Here is an 8,022-nt window from a genome sequence, read left to right as displayed (position 1 = left end):
TTAATTTCTGTGTAAAAGTGAAACTTGGGAATCTGTGTGACAAGTCTTATACCTTAATTCATCCCATTTCAAAACACAGAAGATTGATTACTAAACTTTGCTTAACTTCAGCTTTTAAAATATCTGTAATTTTAAATATTTAAATTTTATTAGAAAAAGTGGTGGGATGTAGAATATTACAGTGCTTACGCACCACTATCAATCTTATGGCAGTTTCAAATATTGTGGTTAATATGCTGAATTCTTCAGCCTCTGACATAACAGCCAAAGAAAAGGACGAAAAACTTCAACCAAATGCTTAACTCTGAATTAATCAATTCCTTTTCTTTTATTAGGAACAGTACTGACAAAGCTCTACTTTAGATGCACCCATCAGGGTTGGTATATCCAGTAGGATTTTTTTTTTAATCTTTTACTTTGAATAGCTGCCTCTCAGACAATATAGAAAACAGCTTATGAAAGTCCCCTCTGTTTCAAAAGTGGCTTACTATATGGCAAAGCAGACTACTGTTTGTGAAACTCAAGCTGTAAAGTCCCCTTGGGCTCACCGAACTAGTGGCAAGATTTGTTTTTGGATCCCTGACAGAATTTTCCATTTCCTTTTCAGTATCTAACCCATAGGCCAGACAAGAATAATTGTAAGGAATTTTTTTGTATCATCAATAAGTTTGATTCTTTAGGCACAAGGCATATCAGCAAAATATACTTGCTTTTCTGGACAATAAAAATAAGCTATTATATTCTTGGTATGTGTTCATTTGATAGAGCAGAGTTCAAACAGGGCTAGATACTGAGGATCTTTTCCCCCCTGATTTAGTTTTAGTCATAGACACCTACATGCATGTAAGAGGTAGTTATCCCAGATAGGTGTGTACATTCCCATCTGCGTAAGAATGCACAGCCAGCTGGACGGTAGCACCTGGATGAGCATCACAGTACAAATGGAGGTGCATGCCTAGTGAACATCTATATTAGTTACACATGTCAATGGCTGCTTCTGCATTCAGATCTCCTTGGCTGGATTGGCACATCTGTGTACACATCCTTGTACAAAAAAGAAATATGGCATAAGAACATAAGAGACGCCAATGTTGGATCAGGTCAAAGGCCCATCCAGTCCAACACTCAGTGGCCAGAAATACCAGTGCCATCAGGAGGTCCACCAGTGGGGCCAGGACATTAGAAGCCCTCCCACTGTTGACCCCACCCCCCAAGCACCAAACTTCAGATTTTTAAACGTTATCCATAGGTATAAACTTCAGGTTTTACAACTCATTTGGAAAATATCTTCTGACAACACAGTTTATATACTTTAAACCAAAATACATTAGTGATAGGACTTAAAGTTAACAAGAAGTTAACACTTGTCCTTTAAAAAATTATCTTTTTCACTGGGAGCTGTTTGAGAAAACAAATACCTTTTATAATCTTACACAGGTATCAGTTTTGTGGCATTGCATGCATTTTTAATGACAAAGATTTATTGGTAATTTGTACCACGTACACTTTAGTGGCTACAAATATCAAGTTTCTTGAGCCTTTTGTAGACATTGAATGAAGTCTTTAAATTTGAGGGGGTTTTGTGTATTATTTTGTATATTTTATTTAAAAGATTCTTAGCTGATGTGTCTGGCTTTGAAGCATCAGAATCAATTAGATGATACATTTAATACAGGCGGCCATTAACTAATACTAATTAATTTTATTGAAAATGAACTGAAGCATCAAATATATTTTATTATTATTTTTCAAAATCAGTGCTATAAAAATTTAGCTAAGCAAACAAAATTTCCTTAAAGAATCATGTTTACTTAGAAGTAAAGAATTTTTGTGAACTGAAGGTATGAGTACTCTGCACAGCTGTAAGATATTTATATGCATACTTATATATGCAGTTATGAAATGGAAATTATTTTTTAATCTGCAGCAAATCCCTATTACAAGTATATCAAAATCTTGTTGGCATCACAGAATCTAATGCAGATTAATCTGTGTTAGCAGGTGCACTCGTTACCCCTGGAATTAGAAACATTTTGATAGTCTGTTCTGCATACCATTCTGAGTCCACTTTTCAGTCTTAGAAGGATCGTAAATTTCAGTGTCCTTTATTTGACTCAGTGGGATATAACTGTTGTATGTAATAGGGCACAGATGTGCAGTAGTAGCTTGTTTAATGGCATTTCACTGTTCATTTCCTTTGCCACCATTATAAAATTTTGCTTTATTGTAATTATCCGTGCAAAGTGTATTTATCATGGTAGATCTCCAGTGTTGGAATAGGTTTTTTTCCACCCTTACAATATTCTTTCTTGGGATCGGGGCTGTGTATGTGTTTCCTGATTACATTAGAAATTGGTGTTAAGTCATTATTTATCACACTGTTTCATGAGAGAAGTAATACAAGTGTGTAATCTAGGAGAAAAAGTTTATTTGTCAAACTTAGGTAAGCATGATGTTTGGGTCCTATTTTTCAATTTTATAACTGTTTTATTGCAAGAATATTTGTATTTAAGTCTCCATTTCTAATGCCTTGTGATTTTTTTATGCATGTCACTAAATTGTCATCCCACAAAAATTGATGTGCAGTATAGGGTGTTAATTCTACATAATGATTTTGAAACAGAGAAATAGTTGGTGGTAAAATTGTAAATGTTTTGCAGAAAATCCTTATTAAAAGTTTTGTAGTAATATTTCACTTGTAAATTTTTATAAGAAAAAGGAAAAAAGAAAAAAAAAGGCAAAGAACACCCATTCTAGAATCTAAAAACCAATTCTGCCAGCAAAGCCTCTAAGGCATTAATTTTTACTATACTAATTTGTATAAATTTTGTGTGTTTTTGTGGATTTGGAACTAAAACTGTGTAGACATTGTTGCCTGCAATAACAGTTTGCAAGTAACCTATTAAAATTCTGTTGAATTTAAATATGTGCTTATTCTATATATTTGTTTGTTTTTATTGTTTGTAATAAATATTTTAGTCATGTTTCCAATAAAAATGTAAACACTCTCATGGGTTGTATAATAAAACAAAATTTAAAACATTACAATTATCCAGACTGAGGAGTAAAGCATGAGAGTCTATGAACATCCTCAACATTAGGAAGAGCAGTACTGGGCCCCAAGGGTACCCAAGGGGAAGGCAGTGACAAAGACTGCCACTGTGTGCCTCCTCGATAGCAAAGAGTGCCTTGGAAATAAAAGCCTACTCAAGTGTAGGTCAAGAGAGGCTGGAGTGGGTATAGCAGAAGGAAGGGAAATTGAAAGCTGGGGGTGGGGGCAGCTGATTGACAAGGGCAGGAAGGCAAACAGTTGGCAAAGCCTGGGAAGTCAAAAGAGACAAGGAGGATAACATTCCTGGCCAGGAGAATGGCAGTAACTCTCTTGGGTCTTACCTACCTTAAAGTCTAACCCTGTGGTAATGGTGTAGATGCGAGATGTAGAAACTGAGGAATTTGGGCAAGAACCTAGGCCTGTGAAGACTCGATGGAGGCTTTGCTGGGACGGGCAGACTTCCAGGCATTTGAACTGGGACTATGTTACTGTTAACTGTAATAAACCACAGCTGTAGCTGTCCCCTTGATGTCCTTATTCAAGTTATTTGATAGTAAACCTTTTAAGAAGTCCACGGAGCTCCTAGAGTTCGTCTGCCTCAACCGACGCCCAGCCGGAAGTCCCCCCCCCCTTGATGTCTACTTTTTATTGGAGAAGTTGGAGAATAATGGAATGCCTGGGTGGAGGCAGCCCCTGGCCCTGGGAGCTTGACATAATCCTATATATCTATATACAATAACATAGTTTGAGTCCAGCTGGACTCAAACTTTGTTCTGCTGCTTCAGACCAACATGGCTACCCACCTGAATACAATGATATACTAAAAGTACAGGAGAGGTCAGCAGTGACCAAAAAAACTTAAATCAGGCATAATCAGCAAACACCTGCAAATGCCATAGGAAAATGTTTGCAGTCAGTGATGAAAATGATAGAATGAAGTCAACCAACTATCTCACAAAGGATTGCTTTCCATCATGCAGTTGCCACAACAGAGAAGGTCTTCTTTACCTCAGATCTCAGTATAGTATGAAAAGAAATACTTAACATCACAGTAAGACACCTGTGCAGAAACTGGCATTTGGAAATGTCAAGCTTTTCGGTACAAAGACTCTCCCCCTGCCCCCGAAAGACCTTCCTGGTTTATGCATACCCTAAAAGAAAGGAGCCATCATATCCCACTCAGTTCTCTTTTACCCACTACAGCAGCCGTAGTGTTAAGGAATTTCTCCATACTTATTTTTCAGTGCTACTTTCTCTTCAGTCTTCTCATAGTTTATTTTTTATTTGCATATAGTAATAGCTGTAGCTGGTTCAGTTTTGTTTTCTGGTGTGGCAGATGTCCATGGTAGACACAAAAACTTTTTAAAAAGTATCTGAAATGTGGGGCAAAGCTGCCATCAACAGATGTCGCAGTCACTGCATGGTCTGTTCAGGTCAAAGACAGAAAGTTCACCAAATAGGCACAGAATCAGCACAGGTAAGCAACCTGTCTTTTTTTTTCAAACAGCAAAAAATGCTATTTAATGGAGAAATAATGGGCAAAAGTTGCTGAAACCATGTGATTAAGACATGCAATTATTCTTCAGAGATTTTCATCTTCCCCACAGAAAAAGCAAAATAGATTATGGATCACTATGATTTCTGTTTACTGCTTTTAAAAACCCAACTAAGTGCTATATCAAATACATTCTTTGAGGCCAAAAATTACAGGAAGAATTTTCATCCTAGAGTTTTTAAAAAGTTTACATCATTTTCTTCCCCTCCATTTTATCCTCACAACAACCCTATAAGGTAGGTTAGGCTGAGAGTGTGTGACTGGCCCAAGACCACCCAGCGAGCTTGATGTGGTTGCTATTTTATACCATTCTCTGGTGGTCCAGGAAGTGGGGCAGTCTCACTCTTGGGAATGGGCTCCTCCTCCAGAACAGGGTCAATTTCTTCAGATCAATCCAGGAGGGGGAGGGGCCTGTCCCTTGGGACCACCCCAGTCTCACTGGCCCTGCTGGACGAGCAGGACATGTTTCCGTGCACTCCAGAGTGCAGCAATCCAGGAAGAAGACGAGCTGTGGTCAGTGAAGGAAGCACTGGGAGATCCCTAACAGCTACAGCTGTTCACACAGACTCCCGCCAGGCCCAGCCTTCATCTGGACACTCCCGTCCCAACTAACACCAGGGGAAGCGGTTGAGTCTGCAAGGAGGCCGGGGCAATGCCATGGACCCAACAACTTCCCTGCCTTGAAGTACCCGGCATGTGGAGAGAAGCCGGGAACCTCGAGCCCTTGCCAGAATTGCGGTAAGCCCTTCCAGGACATAGACCAGAGGCAAAAGGGGGGCAGGATGGTAGGCTGGGGGAAAGCCCCAAGTGAACCCCCAAGCTCTACAGAGGGATGGAAGAGAAGACGCAGGCTTGAAGTCCCTCCAACCCAAGATAGGCTGGAATTGTAAAAAGAGCCTTCCCCCCATCCCCCATTGAGTGGAGAGCCTCTACTAGGGAGAAGAGCTATCTGCTCTGCAGACCCAGGGGAAGCCACAAAAAAGGGTGGGGGGTAATGGCTGCAGCCATCTTGTCCTGTGTGCTCATGGCAGGCTTGCTTTCATTTTTATCCCCAGGGCAACAGACTAGAAAATGGTTGTCAGGTCAGACCTTTCCAGTTCCTTATTCTGGGGGGACACATCTAGTGAAATAGATCTGCAACGATATCGATCACCACGGATGCCTCATCATGGGGATGGGGTGCTCACCTGAGCGGGATGTGTGTAGGGGGACAGTGGGACGATCGGTTTGCAAACCGTCACATCAATTATTTGGAGCTTTTAGCGGGACATGCCCTCAGATCATTTCAACGTGCGATAGAAGGGAGAGTGGTTCTAGCGGGACATTATGCCCTCAGATCGTTTCAACGTGCGATAGAAGGGAGAGTGGTCATGATCTTCACAGACAACACAACCACAATGTCTTATATCAATCGCCAGGGGGGCACAGTGTTCAGGGCACTCAGTTCTTCAGGCGGCCCATCTGCCAGGGGTAATGAATGTCCAGGCAGATTTCTTGAGCAGAGGAGGTGCGATAGAGCACGAATGGGAACTCAATTGGAAATACCTAATACCTATTTTCAACCGTTGGGGCCACCCGGAGATAGATGTCTTTGCGACTCGCCACAATGCAAAGTGTCGTCTGTTTTGTTCCAGAGCAGGGATCGATCCTCTGTCTTTGGGGGACGGTCTTCTGATATCCTGGGTGCCTCACTTTGTGTTCGCTTTCCCTCCACTCCCACTTATCCACCGGGTCCTTATCAAAATTCAGCAGGCGTCAACATTGGTTTCCTCTGTTACTTCATCTGTCCAAGGGCTCCTTCCTTCACTTCCCTCGGGTGCCGGATCTTCTAGCCCAACAGGGCCAGATTCTCCATCACGATACCCTGAATTTCAAGCTCACAGTCTGGACCATACACTTTCCGTGATAAGTGAAAGGATAGATAACGTCCTTCTCAATTGTCGTAAACCTTCCACGAGGGCTTCATATGATGCGAAGTGGTCTAAGTTTCTGGACTATTTGGTCTCCCACAAACTGCTTCCTCCCCCGTCTGATCTGAGGTCTATTTTTGGTTTTATTCTGTCAAGGATGGACATGGGTCTCAGTTTTTCCTCTGCTAAAGTCTATTTAGCTGCAGTGTCAGCACACCATTCGTCGATAGACGGGTTTTCCGTTTTTTCTCACCCTCAGATGAAAAAGTTCTGTAAAGGCCTCATCAGGCTTTATCCTCCTTGTCGTAAACCCACTCCGGCGTGGGACTTAGCCTTGGTTCTCAATTTTTTAACTGGTCGGCCCTTTGAACCTTTGGCCACTTGTAGTTTAAAGTTGTTGTCTTTGAAAACGGCATTTTTGGTAGCCATTACCTCTGCTCGTAGAGTAAGTGAATTATCTGCATTTAGATGTGATGCCCCGTATTTGAGCTTTTCTCCTCAAGGGGTCTCGTTGGCTTTGGGCATTTCCTTTTTACCTAAAGTTGTTTCATTTGTGTAATGACATAGTTCTTCCTACGTTTTTTCCGTCACCCTCCAATGAGGAAGAACGCAGATTGCACTCTCTGGATGTTAAGAGGGTGCTCTTATTTTATTTGGGAAGAACCAAGCCTTTCCGTAAGTCTCCGGCGCTGTTTATTTCTCACAGTTTGCCTTCCCAAGGGAAGAAGCTTTCCTCACAGCGTTTATCCAAGTGGATTGTGGAGACTATTAAACTTTGTTATTCACTGGCAAAGAAGCCGCTCCTGGGACAGCTTTGAGCTCATTCCACGCGGGCAGTGGCAACGACCTACAGCTTTCCTGCGAGGTGCATCGCTGGAAGACATCTGTGACGCCGCGACTTGGGCTACTCCTCTCACTTTCGTGAAGCATTACGCCCTTGATGTACGGTTCAGTCGGCGTACGGCTGTGGGTCGAGTGGTGTTGCAGGCAGCACAGATGTAGAGCCTTGGCCCTTCCTCCAGGTAAGCGTTTTACTGCTTGCTAATCTCCCAAGGGTGTGATGCACAGAGACCATGAAGAAGATAGACAGGTTGCTTACCTGTAACTGGTGATCTTCGAGTGGTCATCTGTGCATTCACACCACCCGCCCCCCTCTGCTCTCGGCCCTTCATCTTATTCTTTGAAGGCTGTTGGGCGGCGGTCTGAAGGAACTGGCGGGATCTGCATGCCCCTCCTTGGTCATGCACAGTGGAGCCCGGCACGTGACCAGGGAATGGGCACGAAAATCCCTTTTTGCTTGCTAACGATACCGATGAAGGTCAGCGCAGGCGCAGACTATCCCAAGGGTGTGAATGCACAGATGACCACTCGAAGATCACCAGTTACAGGTAAGCAACCTGTCTTTCTGAGAGCATTGTGTAAGGACTCATTTGAGCCCATGGCTTCATGTTAATTCAAGGAAATTAACATTTAAGATCTTGTTTTTAGTGGGAATCACATCTGCT

This window comes from Gekko japonicus, unplaced genomic scaffold (assembly GCF_001447785.1).
Source record: "Gekko japonicus isolate JY-2015 unplaced genomic scaffold, Gekko_japonicus_V1.1 scaffold1024, whole genome shotgun sequence".
NCBI classification, from domain to species: domain Eukaryota; kingdom Metazoa; phylum Chordata; class Lepidosauria; order Squamata; family Gekkonidae; genus Gekko; species Gekko japonicus.
This window is presented reverse-complemented; position numbering follows the sequence as displayed.